This window comes from Nicotiana attenuata, chromosome 3 (assembly GCF_001879085.1).
Source record: "Nicotiana attenuata strain UT chromosome 3, NIATTr2, whole genome shotgun sequence".
Lineage (NCBI taxonomy): Eukaryota > Viridiplantae > Streptophyta > Magnoliopsida > Solanales > Solanaceae > Nicotiana > Nicotiana attenuata.
Genome location: NC_031991.1, coordinates 36,054,238 through 36,067,251, shown reverse-complemented (window position 1 = coordinate 36,067,251; position 13,014 = coordinate 36,054,238).

Here is a 13,014-nt window from a genome sequence, read left to right as displayed (position 1 = left end):
GTACATGTTGGTTATGATTACCGCAGGTTCATTTTGGAATTGGCTGTGTTTATTGTGGGGTAAGTTTGGCTTCTCTTTCATTCTTGCCAGTTGTCCTACTTGTACATGTTTCCAGTTTTTCACAGGAACAAGTCAAGATGATCTACGAGAGGCTCATGGATTGTTTTTAGATTGAGAATGGTTAATTGATTTTGCAACTTCAGCGTGAAGTCGATAGTTCTTCTTTGAACTTGTTTTATGTGGTGTGTATATATATAGTAAAATGTAGCTATATAATTGTTGCTTGCACAAGAGGCATCAATTTCCAGTGGATTGTTTAATTTTCAGCATTCAAATTGCATTATAAGATTGTCATTCAATCTTAACAAAAGAAAGTATTTACCTAAAAGTGCATGACTTGGTTTTGGAAGTAAAAACTTGACAAAATCTTAAAGATAGGAAAAAAAAGATGTGAATGTGAAGTCTCTTCCTTAGGAAAAGTGTCAGAACATATGCTAAAACCCAAAAAGGTTCTTAAATATTATACTATTCTTCTGGAAGAAACAATATCAACTAAGATAGGACCCGAGAGAATAGTAGAAAACTGAAGTTTCAGTTATATATCTTAACTTTGGAAGTTGCTATTTTAAAACTACATACAGTACTATAGGGATTATACAAGGGTAGTTCCTTGCCATGTTGAATTTTCTTTTGAGAAATTGTCTTTAAAAGCCTGAAAGTTATAGTATTTCTACGTAGGGAGTGTAATGGCAACTGGAGTACCTTTTGCAAACTCGATATACTTGACATTGAAATCTATAGCATATGAATCTCTTTTGTTAAGGAGATATCATTAACAATGAGCTCTATGCAGATGTATCCTATTGTTGGGGAACGATACAAATGCACAGACTGAGAAAATAGGGTTCCACCTTGCATACATCTGCATACAAAGACAACAGATTTCAAAGTATCCTCATGAGCTTAACCTTTTATGTTATTGCCATTTTATGACCTTTGAATATTCCATTCTAGGTAATTCAGAGCCAAGAAAGATTCGTGGGCCTACTTTACATTGGAAACTTCCTCCGGAGAAAGTAGTTGATGTGTCATTTAATAATCGTAACCAAGCTGTTGGGGAAAGGTCGAAAGCTTGCTAACTTTCTAGGAATTATTGCGATAACTCTAGAACTAACACCTCTATATGTAGATGATTGGATAAATTGACCACGAGGAAAAGAAGAAATTGGTGGATTTTGTGAGGATATGTAGTAATTATTATGATTATTATTATTGTTGTTGTTGTTCTTGTTGTAATTATTATTATTATTATTATTATTATTATTATTATTATTATTATTATTATTATTATTATTATTATTATTATTATATTGTTCAATCTTTTATACATGATATTTTCTTCTAAATGTTGGCTTTATTTTTTTAGAAAAAGTTCTCTATTCTAAGACGGGGAGAAGCTTATGTTGATTGGGAAGGCGATGTGTTGCTGAAAATACTTCACTGTCTCACGGTACTTCTCATCTTTATCCTTTGGCGCGCTGCTATTTGAGTTTTCTATTATTTGAATTTTCCTCCATCAAGTTTTTAATCATTGAAATCCGGTTTCATGTAAAGTTGCAACAGTTATGATGAACTGAGAAATATATCTTTGCACTTGGGATCTAGACTTTTTACTGTAATTATCGTACTGTTTGTTGTCTATTCAAGAGTAAATCATAGTGTCAATAACAATAAATTGAGCACCAGTTAATACCATTTGACAAATGATAAAACCAACCTAATGACATGATCATATTTTAGTGAACTAGTGTTTTTGTCTGCTTTTATAGATTGAATTCGTCTTCCTACTTATTAATTCATGTACCAGTAACTCCCCTGCCACCATTGTCTACCATATCTTTAAGAAAGCAACCTTTCTACCACAAGTAGATAAAAATGTAAATTACATGCATATTTCATGTAGTATATACTAATTATTGATTCAAAAAAAGTCAGTCAATACTCAATAGTTGAAATTCATTTTTGAAACTTCTTTTAAGATTTAGACACCATTGAAAATTTCAATTGTGAACGACCTACGAGACAGAGCAGTCATGGGCCATATAGTGACAGTACATGACTACATTCAATAGCACTATAGGAATTATTTGGCCTTGAATCAATTATCTGAATATTCTACTTAGGTATGTGTTGCTTACAAGTAACAAGTTGCCTTAGTGAGGCATCTGATCCATCGCAGCTACTAAAGTTTGGTTTGCTTTTAGGCATAGAAAATTCATGAACTTGTGTAGATTGGTATTTAACATATAGTTAGTTCACAGCTGTGATAACTTATCTTTCCACTGCCCGGATTGGTGGTCTGATGATGCTGTGCATTAGACAATTACTTAATAATAACCATCTCGGTATACTTGATCTTATCAACAAACCTACTTATCTGGATAGAAAAATAGGCCCCCTTTGATCTGGAAAGCTAGTTTCTTCAGTGAAAGCTGGAGGTAGCTGTAATTTTTAGTCAGTAAGTCATGGTAGGGTTGTCTGCATGTTAGAGGCGATTCGGATATTTGACATATTGTGACGAAGCCGAACTAGTAAGTAGCCTACCTCATGATACCAATATATTTTAGCCAAGTAAAGAAATCTGAAATTGGTACGTGTGTCGGGTCGAATAAGTTTTTCTGTTTACATAAGTTGCATTTGTTGTACTGTACTAACATGTTATGTTATGTATTGGTGCTGTCTAACCCTCCAAGTTGATGGTCTTCCCTTTTCCTCTCTTCCTATGATAATGTTCAGAATGTTTAGTCTTGCAATAGTAGTGATTTCGACTGGTGATCATTTAGAACAAGCGTTCAGAAGCTGGGACCATCGAGCCTAAATCTTTGATAAAACCAGTGCAAGATAATAGTTCGACTAAATTTTAACGTACTCCATGTGGGGTGGTCTAGTTTGTGAATTACAATGTATTACTTTATAGGGTCTAATTATAGGTAAATGTAGATGGATAGTGTTTGCTTAATGCTTTTATATGAATAAAAGATGTTGATTTGTCTTTAATTTTGGTTGTCCCCTGCAGTATGATGTAATTACTCTTGACACTTTCTCGGTCAGTTCACTATTAACGCAATTTCTCTTCCCAACATTGCATGAGCATTGTGTATTCTCTTTTACTATATGGAAGAATTGACTTATCTAATAAGAATTTCAAGCAAGCTCCAACTAGCATGGAATTGAGGATTATTGCATTTCATCTATTGACATAGTTATTTTATAATTTCAGGTCATATAGTCTGATGTTCAATAATTTAGCAGGTGGAAGATTTCAATACGAAGAAGGGTTGCAGAAATTATTTGAAGATTGTTACTCGTTAAGATTAGTCATATAATGACGTTAGCTATTTAGTTCAAATAATTTAGGTTTATTTTTTAAGTTACTGTGATATTAATATTTTGGAAGTAATTCCTTTTGTTTGTTAAGATTTAACGAGATATAATATGGTTTGATGAATTAATATTGATATGTTTTGTTATTTGCATTATTTTTTGATCGATTATAGTAGCTATTATTAATGGTGGCTAACCTTATCGTTATAGCTTGTGACTTTTAGCGCCAATTTAACAGGATATATCGGCTATAAAATGGACGATAAAAGGGAAAATTATGATGTTTATACAGGATTATAGTAGCCATTATATTGCTATTAAAGATGACTTTTAGTGGCAATTTAATTAAATTTACTAGCCATTAAAATGGACGGTAAAAGGGCATAATAATACGTTTTTAGAAGAGATATTGTTGCCACTCTAATTGCCACAACACAATTACCGGTAAAGGTATGGACTTTTAGCAACAATTATTTTTACTTTAATGGCTATAAAAATCGACGTTAAAGGAGCATTATTAACCATTTTTAGAGTGGGTTTAGCAACCATCATAATTGCCGCAAATATTTGCCGTTAAAGCAAATGAGTTTTAGCGGCAATAAGTCATACCCTTTACCAGCTTTTGTGAAAAATGCCGCTAAAGGCTTTACCGACCCCGACTTCAGCGGCTAAACACCAATTGTCGGTAAATGTTTTAGCGGCTATTGTTATTGCCGCCAATGCTGTTTTTAATTGCCGCTAAAGTCCCTTTTTGTTGTAGTGAACATTTGTGATTTTTAAGCCTAAGACATCCCGGGACCTACTTGAAACTCACCCGAGCCCTCGGAACTCCAAACCAGATGTGCATATTAACTCAAAAATATTATACGAACTTATCCGTGCGATCAAATCGCCAAAATAACCTTAACAACAACGAATTTAACCTCAAAATCAAAAGAACTCCTCTCAACTTCATAAAGTATCAAATTTAGCCATTTAAGACCGGATCACATCAAACGACGTCCGTTTTTCACCAAATTTCACAAAAACATCTTAAATCATATATAAGACCTGTACCGGGCGCCGGAACTAAAATACGGGCCCGATACCAACACGTTCTAATCAAATTTCATTTCAAATTTCCTTAAGCAATTTCAGAAAACAATTTCCTTTGAAAATTCATTTCTCGGGCTTGGGACTTCGGAAATTCAATTTCGAGCATACGCCCGAGTCCCATATTTTCCTACGGACCCTCCGGGACCGTCGAATCACGGGTCCGGGTCCGTTTACCAAAAATGTCGACCGAAGTCAAATTAATTCATTTTATAGCCAAATTTTATAATTTTTCATAGATTTCCATATTTAAGCTTTTCGGCTACACGCCCGGACTGCGCACGCAACTCGAGTTGACTCTAAATGAGGTTTTTAAAGCCTCAGAAATATAGAATTTAATTTAAAACAAGTGATGACCGTTTGGGTCATCACAATTAAGGTGCGACGAGATGAGTTCAACGTGGTTATTGGACAGATTGTGTTAAGGTATGTTAAGGCTAAACCTTTTCTTCATTTTGGCATGATCCCGTAGCTACATGCGTTTGATAACATGACATAAGGAGAAGTTCAAATTCCTGAATTTATGTACATTATCTTTGTCTCATAAGTTACAGTATTCTCCCTTATCGAGACTTCATATTCAATTACGTATTGTCTTCTTTCAGTCAAGAGAGTAGAGGGTCTATATATACAGTATTATAGTATTTTTACACCATCGAGCTATAATCGGTAGGCAAGCCTCTATTGAGCAGCCTCTGATAAGATGGTAAGTTATATAACAAGCCTACTGAAGCCGAGCGCCAATGAGAGAGCCCAGAATGGCCGAGCGCCTATGAGAGAGCCTACTATGGAAGAACAGCTATACGTACCGAGCCTTATAGGTCCAGACAACTATTTTACTTGCTCTATTGAGAGAGTTGGGTCAGTATCAATAGGTAAGGATATATTCAGATCATCTTTGACTCCCAGTTACTTTCAGTTATTATATTATCAGTTCAGTTTCAACTTTCATTTATTCTATTGACTTACATACGCAGTATATTATTTCGTATTGATGTCCCTTTTATCAGGGACACTGCATTTCATGTTTGCGGGTCTTGATAGGCAATCGGATAAACTTTCCCAGTAGACAGAGCCAAACATCAGCTTGATTAGTAAACTCCACTCTCCCAGAGTTACCAGGTTTAGACTTTGGAGTCCATTTTATATATACAGGTTTGATGGGTAGGTCGAGACCCTATCCCGACCATGATATAGTTCTGTTATCTCTAGAGGCTTGTAGACAAGTCCTATATATTTTGTATATCAGTATTGTGGCCTTGTCATCCCTGTGTACATGTTCAGGTTTGTATTGCTAATTGTAAACTTTCATGGCGGCCTAGTCGTCCTGCACAGTTATGTATATGAGCTTTACAATATGTTTAACCCTCAGATGAGAGAGACATTATTTTTAGATGGTTTAGAATATGGCCCCATCGACCTTGATTGGTATTGTCATCTTGCAGGTAGGCCTCATCGGCCTAAGTTAAGGGCTACCCCTCCAGAGTTTACAGTTATAGAGTGGTACGCTCGGGCCGAGTATGGCACCGGGTGCCAGCCACGCCTCCCCAAGTTTGGGGCATGACATCGGGGCTCCACACCAAATATCCATAAAAGTCTAAAAATATCATACGAACTCGCTCGCGCAATCAAAATACCAAAGTGACATCCAAAACCACGAACCGGATACAAAAACACATGAAATTTCACAATGAATTCAAGAATCTCTAGAATCGCAACCAAGCATCCGATTCATATCAAACCAACTTGGAATAACACCAAATTTTGCAGACAAGATTCAAATGTCAAAAAGGACTTATTCCAAGCCTTGAAACTAACATCCAAACCCGATAGCCATAAAATCAACATACGGTCAAACTTAAGAAATTTCTAAACCTCCAAATTGCAAACTTTCGATAAAATAAGCCAAATCAACCTAGGGACCTTTGAATTCAAATTTGGTCATACGCCTAAGTCCAAAATCACATACGAACATATTGGAGCCATCAAAATACCGATCCGAGATCAATTAAGCAAAAAGTCAAACTTGGTCAACTCTTCCAACTTAAAGCTTTCTAAAATGAGAATCATTCTTCCAAATCAATACCGAATCTCTCGAAAATTGAAACTGACCATACACGCAAGTCATAATACACGATATGAAGCTACTTGTGATCTCAAACTGCCGAATCGAATACAAATACTCAAAAGGACAGGTTATATATATATATATATATATATATATATATATATTCTTTTTCCTTCGATTGGCCTGAGAAAAGAATATTTTCGTCATTGAATTCGTCACATTTGGTTGAAAATAATTTTTCGAAGAACTTTTTCAACTTTTCCAAAATCTGGAAAAGAAAATCTGAAAGCTTTTTCACTATTATTTTTTTGGTTGCTGATGAGACTGGGTTATTTATATTAATACTACCATAAATGGTGAAGAAGCCTAATCATAATTCTAGTGAGCATAGTCGGAGGCTTATATTCGTGTCTTCCCTCTTTGCTTCCAGTTGCTGATCAAACATATGAATAATATTTCAATATTTTTTTTGTTTTTTTAACAATTAACTAAACTAGCATATCATATTATAACTCATTTTAGACACCGTACACAATCCTTTTTACTTTATCTAGTTAAACACTTAGCCGTAGCTATAGGGATTGTGATTTGAAATCATTGATACAGTACCCATCTGAATAAAAGGTCTCTTTTATTCTTTATTTTGGTCTCTCTCTCTCTCCCAGCGAAATAAAGAATTTCGATTTCTCTCTCCCTTCATTCCCTCGTTTTCACTCAATCTCTCCATTGAAGTTAAGATTTTGATTTCTAAACGTTGGTTATGATATTAACAAAATCTGAAAAAGGTATGGCGCACTATTAGGGGATGACGGACGGGCGAAACAAGAAGATAATGCAGTCAGTTAGTCGAAGGTTACGGGAACATTAACCAATCTGAGATTTGAAGATGAATTAGTGTGGCTAGTACTTGAGTTTCAATTATAATTTATTATCTTTTTTGGGGAATATTTTCCTGTTGAAGTCTTATCAATCAATTTATTTTCAATATATGTGCAATTTATACATATAAAACAAAGTAGTAATGAATCTGCTTTAACACGTTTAGACATATATTATGCATGCAAACAACAGTTATACATCCATTATTCATTGATAAATGAATATTAATCTGCAAGCTCGAATAAATATAAAACTATAGCATTATATATGGATTAAACTGAGTTATCCACAAATTATACATGCAAAAGAAAATGCATGTAGCACATAATAAAATTTTTACACAAAGTTACATTGGGATTGTATATGATACAAAATATACATCTATACATTTATTATTCAACGATGAATGAATATTTAATTTGCAAGCTCGAATATACATGAAACAAACAAAATTATCCCCAAATTATAAAAGTAAAAGAGAAATACACGTAGCACATAATTAAAAAAAAATTGTACACAGCTTCATATGTGTAATACACACGTGATGCTAGTCACAGGTAAGGAATGTCTCCTTTCATATTTGTGTTCCGCTCAGTATCCGTGTGTAACGATCCGGCCGGCCGTTTTGAGAATTTAAGCTCCGTTAAGCGGTATAAGGTCTTGAGAAGCTTTGTATTATGTTTATCAACTTGCGTGCATGAATGAATTCTGTTACCGGATGATTCGAAGTCGAATTGGAAGAAGGAATCTAGTTTTGGCAGCTTAAGCGGTGGGAATTTGACCGGAATTTGCCTTTTGTGTAAACGGCTCCGGAATGGGCTTTGGATGATCTCAACAGTTTCGTATGATGATTTTGGACTTAGGCGTGCGTCCGAATTTGGATTTGGAAGTCCGTTGAGTAAGTTGAGGCAATTAGGCGAAAGTTGGAAAATGGAGAAGTTTGACCCATAGTTGGCCTTTGTGATATCAGGGCCGAAATGCGATTCCGAGAGTTGGAACAACTCTGTCTTGTCATTTCGGACTTGTCTGCAAAAATTGGCGTCATTCCGAGTTGGTTTGATTGGTTTTGGCACGAGTTTTCAAAGTTGGAAGATTTGGAAGTTTATAATTCGATTCGTGGCGCGAATTGCATTTTCGGCGTTGTTTGATATGTTGTGAGACCTCGAGCTAGTCCGGGTTAGGTTATAGAACTTGTTTGTGTGTGTACACGGGGTCCCGGGGAGCCTCGGGTGTGTTTTAGACGAGTTTCGGATGTTTTGCATGGTTTTAAACATGTCTGATTTTTGGTGTTTTCGCACCTGCGACCCTGGAGCGCAGGTGCTGCTCCGCTTTTGAGTGAGCCCGATCGCTTCTGCGGTCATGAAGGCCTCGGTGCATGCTCGCTTCTACGGAGGCTGGCACGCAGGTGCGAAGGTCGCTTCTGCGGTCCAGCTATCGCACCTGCGATTTATCTCGCTTCTGCGGCTCCCCTTTTCGCTTCTGCGGTGCCGCTGGTACGGTCGAATTTCCGCAGATGCGGTCCCAGGCCAACTAGCCAAAGTTCGCAGATGCGGACTTTTTCTCGCAAATACGGTTGCGCAGATGCGATTCCATGTCTGCAGATGCGGAATTTCTGGCAGAAACATTTAAAATCGAGGGTTTGGCCATTTTCTTCATATTCTGAGTTTTGGATTTCGATTTTGAGAGCTTCTTTCGGAGTTTTTCAAACAAATCGATTGGGTAGGTGTTCTTCACCTAGTATCTAATATATTCCATGATTTAACTATGACTAAGGTAAGGAGCTATTCATAGGGTCGATTCCTAGTTCACCACTCATTCCTGAGCCCGAGAAAGCACCTCGTTTTTACCATTTAAATTGTGTATTGGGTTGAAGAAAATGTTGGTTTTTGAAGAAAATTTCTCTAAATGAAAAATCATGATTTGAGGGACCAAATGGTATCAGAGTTTGATAATTTTTGTATGGTTAAACTCGTATCGGAATGAGTATTCGATTTTTTATAAAATTTGTCGGGTTCCGAGGTGCGGGCCCAGGGGTCGACTTTTGGACCGATTTTTGAATTTTGTTAATGATTGAGATTTTAAGATCCGGAATAGTTTCTTATGCGTTTTATTTGTGCTTTGAAGTTATTTGGTTGGATTTGAGCCGTCCGGAGGTCTTTTCACCCCAGAAGTGCATTTTAGAGTATCAGTTTGTCGTCTTTGAGGGTCACCGAGCCTCTCTCCGACTTCTGGGGAAAGATTGATTCATATCATAGGAGAAAACAGAACTCAAGGTGCAAGTACAATAAAAAAGCAGTTCAGTAATCCGGGAAAGTTTTCATCTATTTTGTATTTGTAGCATTTTGGCCTTCTCTCTTTATTCTCTTGAGGGACAAGAAAGTATCTTGCCTAAACTTGTGTGGGGGACTTTCCCTTAGGAATTGAGTCTTCTATGTTGATTGTAGACCGTGTACGCGAGGTGACGAGTGCGTACTCGGACTTATTTGTGGGTAATTGGCCTTTTAGGATTCTTAGGTCTTTATATTCACTATGTATATTCTTGATATGACTGAATTGCCTATTTCCTGGTTTCACCTCTAAATGCTTAATTGGAATTAATTGCTTCATGATTCATTCTTATTGCCTAATTGACTCCTATTTGATTTAATCGGAGAATTTGGCCTCTGCTATTGTTATGCTATCCTTTCATAGCTGCTTGTCTTATTTGAGAATTGTTATTATTCCTCCTGAAATTGTTTAGTCTTAAGTGAAGCTAAGATCATCTTTCCTTAATTGAATTGTCGAATATCCTCGTAATTGTCCAATATTAAAACGAGTTTAGATAACCTATATCTTAGTTGACTTGCCTTTATTCGGGACTACTTGACTCGTGTTGACTTTCTTTTTATTGACTTGTATATTGTGGGAGCGTTGCTACATATTAGTTCTCCCTTTGTTGAACTGTTCCCTATATGCCTAGCATTCTTTTCTGTGATTATTCCTTGTGAACTGGTTCTACCGTTTCTTTGTGATTTACAATTCTTGAGTTGATTTACTTGTCGTACCTTGTATTATTGTCATTGTTGCTATTGTACGTGTTGTGGTTATGTACGAGTTTTCTGCCATGTTGTGATTGTTATCTCTGTTGGTTGCGCTGCATATTTACTTTGGGACTACGGAACGGTATTCCGGTAGATCCCCCTGCACATTTACTTTTGGGGCTACAGGACAGTATCCTGGTAGTTCCCCATGTTTTGCATATTTATTTTGGGAATACGGAACGGTATTCCGGTAGATCCTCCTGCACATTTATATTTGGGACTACGGGACGGTATCCCGGTAGATCCCCCTGTTCTGACTATTTACTTTGGGACTACGGAACGGTATTCCGGGAGATCCTCCTGCACATTTACGTTTGGGACTACGGGACGGTATCCTAGGAGATCCTCTGTTATTATCACTGTGTCTGAGCTGTTGTCTTTCATTGATGCCATTCCCACTCTATGTGATGTCCGTTCTTTTCCTTATACTTACTAGCTGGTATGAACTATGTTAGGATACTTGCACAAGCATACACGTGGTTAAGCACCCTTATCGGATAAGAGGCTTCTTGATATTGTTGAGCATAGACGCATACCCTTGTTTAATTGCCTTCCATGTGAGAATGCTCTATTTGGCATGTGAGTTGTCAGTATGATTATGAGATGTGATGAGGGCATAGGGTGCTAAGTGTTTGGGTTCAGATATTGAGACCCGTATTGTATGATTATGAGATGAGGTGTCACAGGGTGATTTATATGCGAAGGTTATTTATTTGAAAAGATTATATTCGAAAGGTATTCATCTTGAAAGAATTATTTTTGAGAAATATTTATTTGAAGGAAGTGTATTTTGAAGTATTTCTATTACTTGAAGGATTTGACTAATTGACTAAAGTTTATTGGCTAAGACCTAATGTGAAACTGCCGTAGTTGCTGGGTTATTACTTGTCTTTACTGTATTTGTGATTTCGGATCTGGGTTGTATTTCCATTCACTCTCCTGTGTTCTTATTATGGTGTTCCGCTGTTATTTTCTGTTTCCTACCTTATTGAAATTACTGTATTGCTAGCCTTATCGCGTAATCTTTATATAGATATCATATTTCGGTTGTTTCTACAAATATACTTGTTCAGTTTATTTGACCAATAGGTGTCTTGACTGTTCCTCGTCACTACTCCACCGAGGTTAGTCTTGATACTTACTGGGAACCGCTATGGTGTGCTCATACTACACTTCTGCACATTTTTGTACAGATCCAGGTATTGTTCGTTAGTAGCTATGCGGATTCCTGCCGAGGAGATTCAAGGTAACCCTGCTGCTGTGTTCGTAGGCTTCGGAGTCACCTTCCTATTTTGTATTCACACTGTTGTTCTTATTTCCATATAGTTGTATTTAGAAGTTGTAGTGAAACTCTGTAGAGCTTATGACTTGTACCACCGATTTTGGAAAGATGTAAACTCTATAAAGATTTTCATATTGAGACTGTTAGATTTTCTTTGTTATGGTTCATATTCAGTAAATGTTTGACTTACCTAGTCCCTAAGATTAGGTGCTATTACTAAATCCAACGGAGGGGAAATTGGGTCATGACACCGCGTATTTATAGGGAGAATATTTTTTGCCTTCTTTTGTGTTATACAGAGGTTTCTATCCGACGCTCCTATTTGATATGACTACACTAGGGTTATTTTTTATAAGTTTTTAGGGCTAGGAGGAAGTGTAAAGACTAATGGGTTGGCTACTTATTTTTTTCCCTTTTTTTATTAGGAGTAAAGAAAGAGAACTGAAAGTTAGAGGAGAAACTGAATTGCAACAGCTTATAGTTCAAAAGAAAAATTACGTGACACATCAAATATCTATACTGTATTTATTATTCGTAGCTATACTTCAACAAATTTACTATTCGTAATTATATTTGAATTTTATAGCAAATCCATAAAATAAGAGATTAATTGTTTTGAACTGAAACAAGAGAGTAACAAGCTCTCGTAGCATAGTTAGATTGAGAGCTTGCTTAGTTAGTGGGCGTCTTGAGTTCGACTCTCAACAAGAACATTTTATTTTTCTGCAATTCTGTATCTCGCCTTAGTTGTATTCGGTCCGCGAACGAATACAATCGATGCAGTCGAACTCGTAGCTCAGTTGGTTTGAGAGCTTGCTTAGTTAGCGGGAGTCTTGAGTTCGACTCTCAACAAGAACATTTTATTTTTCTGTATTTTTGTATCTCGTCGTAGTTGTATTCGTTGCGCGAACGGATACAGTCGATACATGTTTGTATCCTTTGTATACACCCCCGTATACAGACAATACAAGTTGTATCCTTTATATACTCCCTTGCATTTTGCCTTGGTTATAGTTAATACATATTATATTCGTTGCGTGAACGAATACAGTTTGTACATGCTGTATTTGTTGTGCGTTTGAATACAAGTGATACAAATTCGTAACAATTGAACAGTAGCTAGGAATGTTAATTAGGCAAACTATAGTTACTAGGCTCTAAATTATAATGTTGTATAAAAATTCCTCTAGTTCAAACTAAATCAAATTCAATTGCAATCAATTTAATTT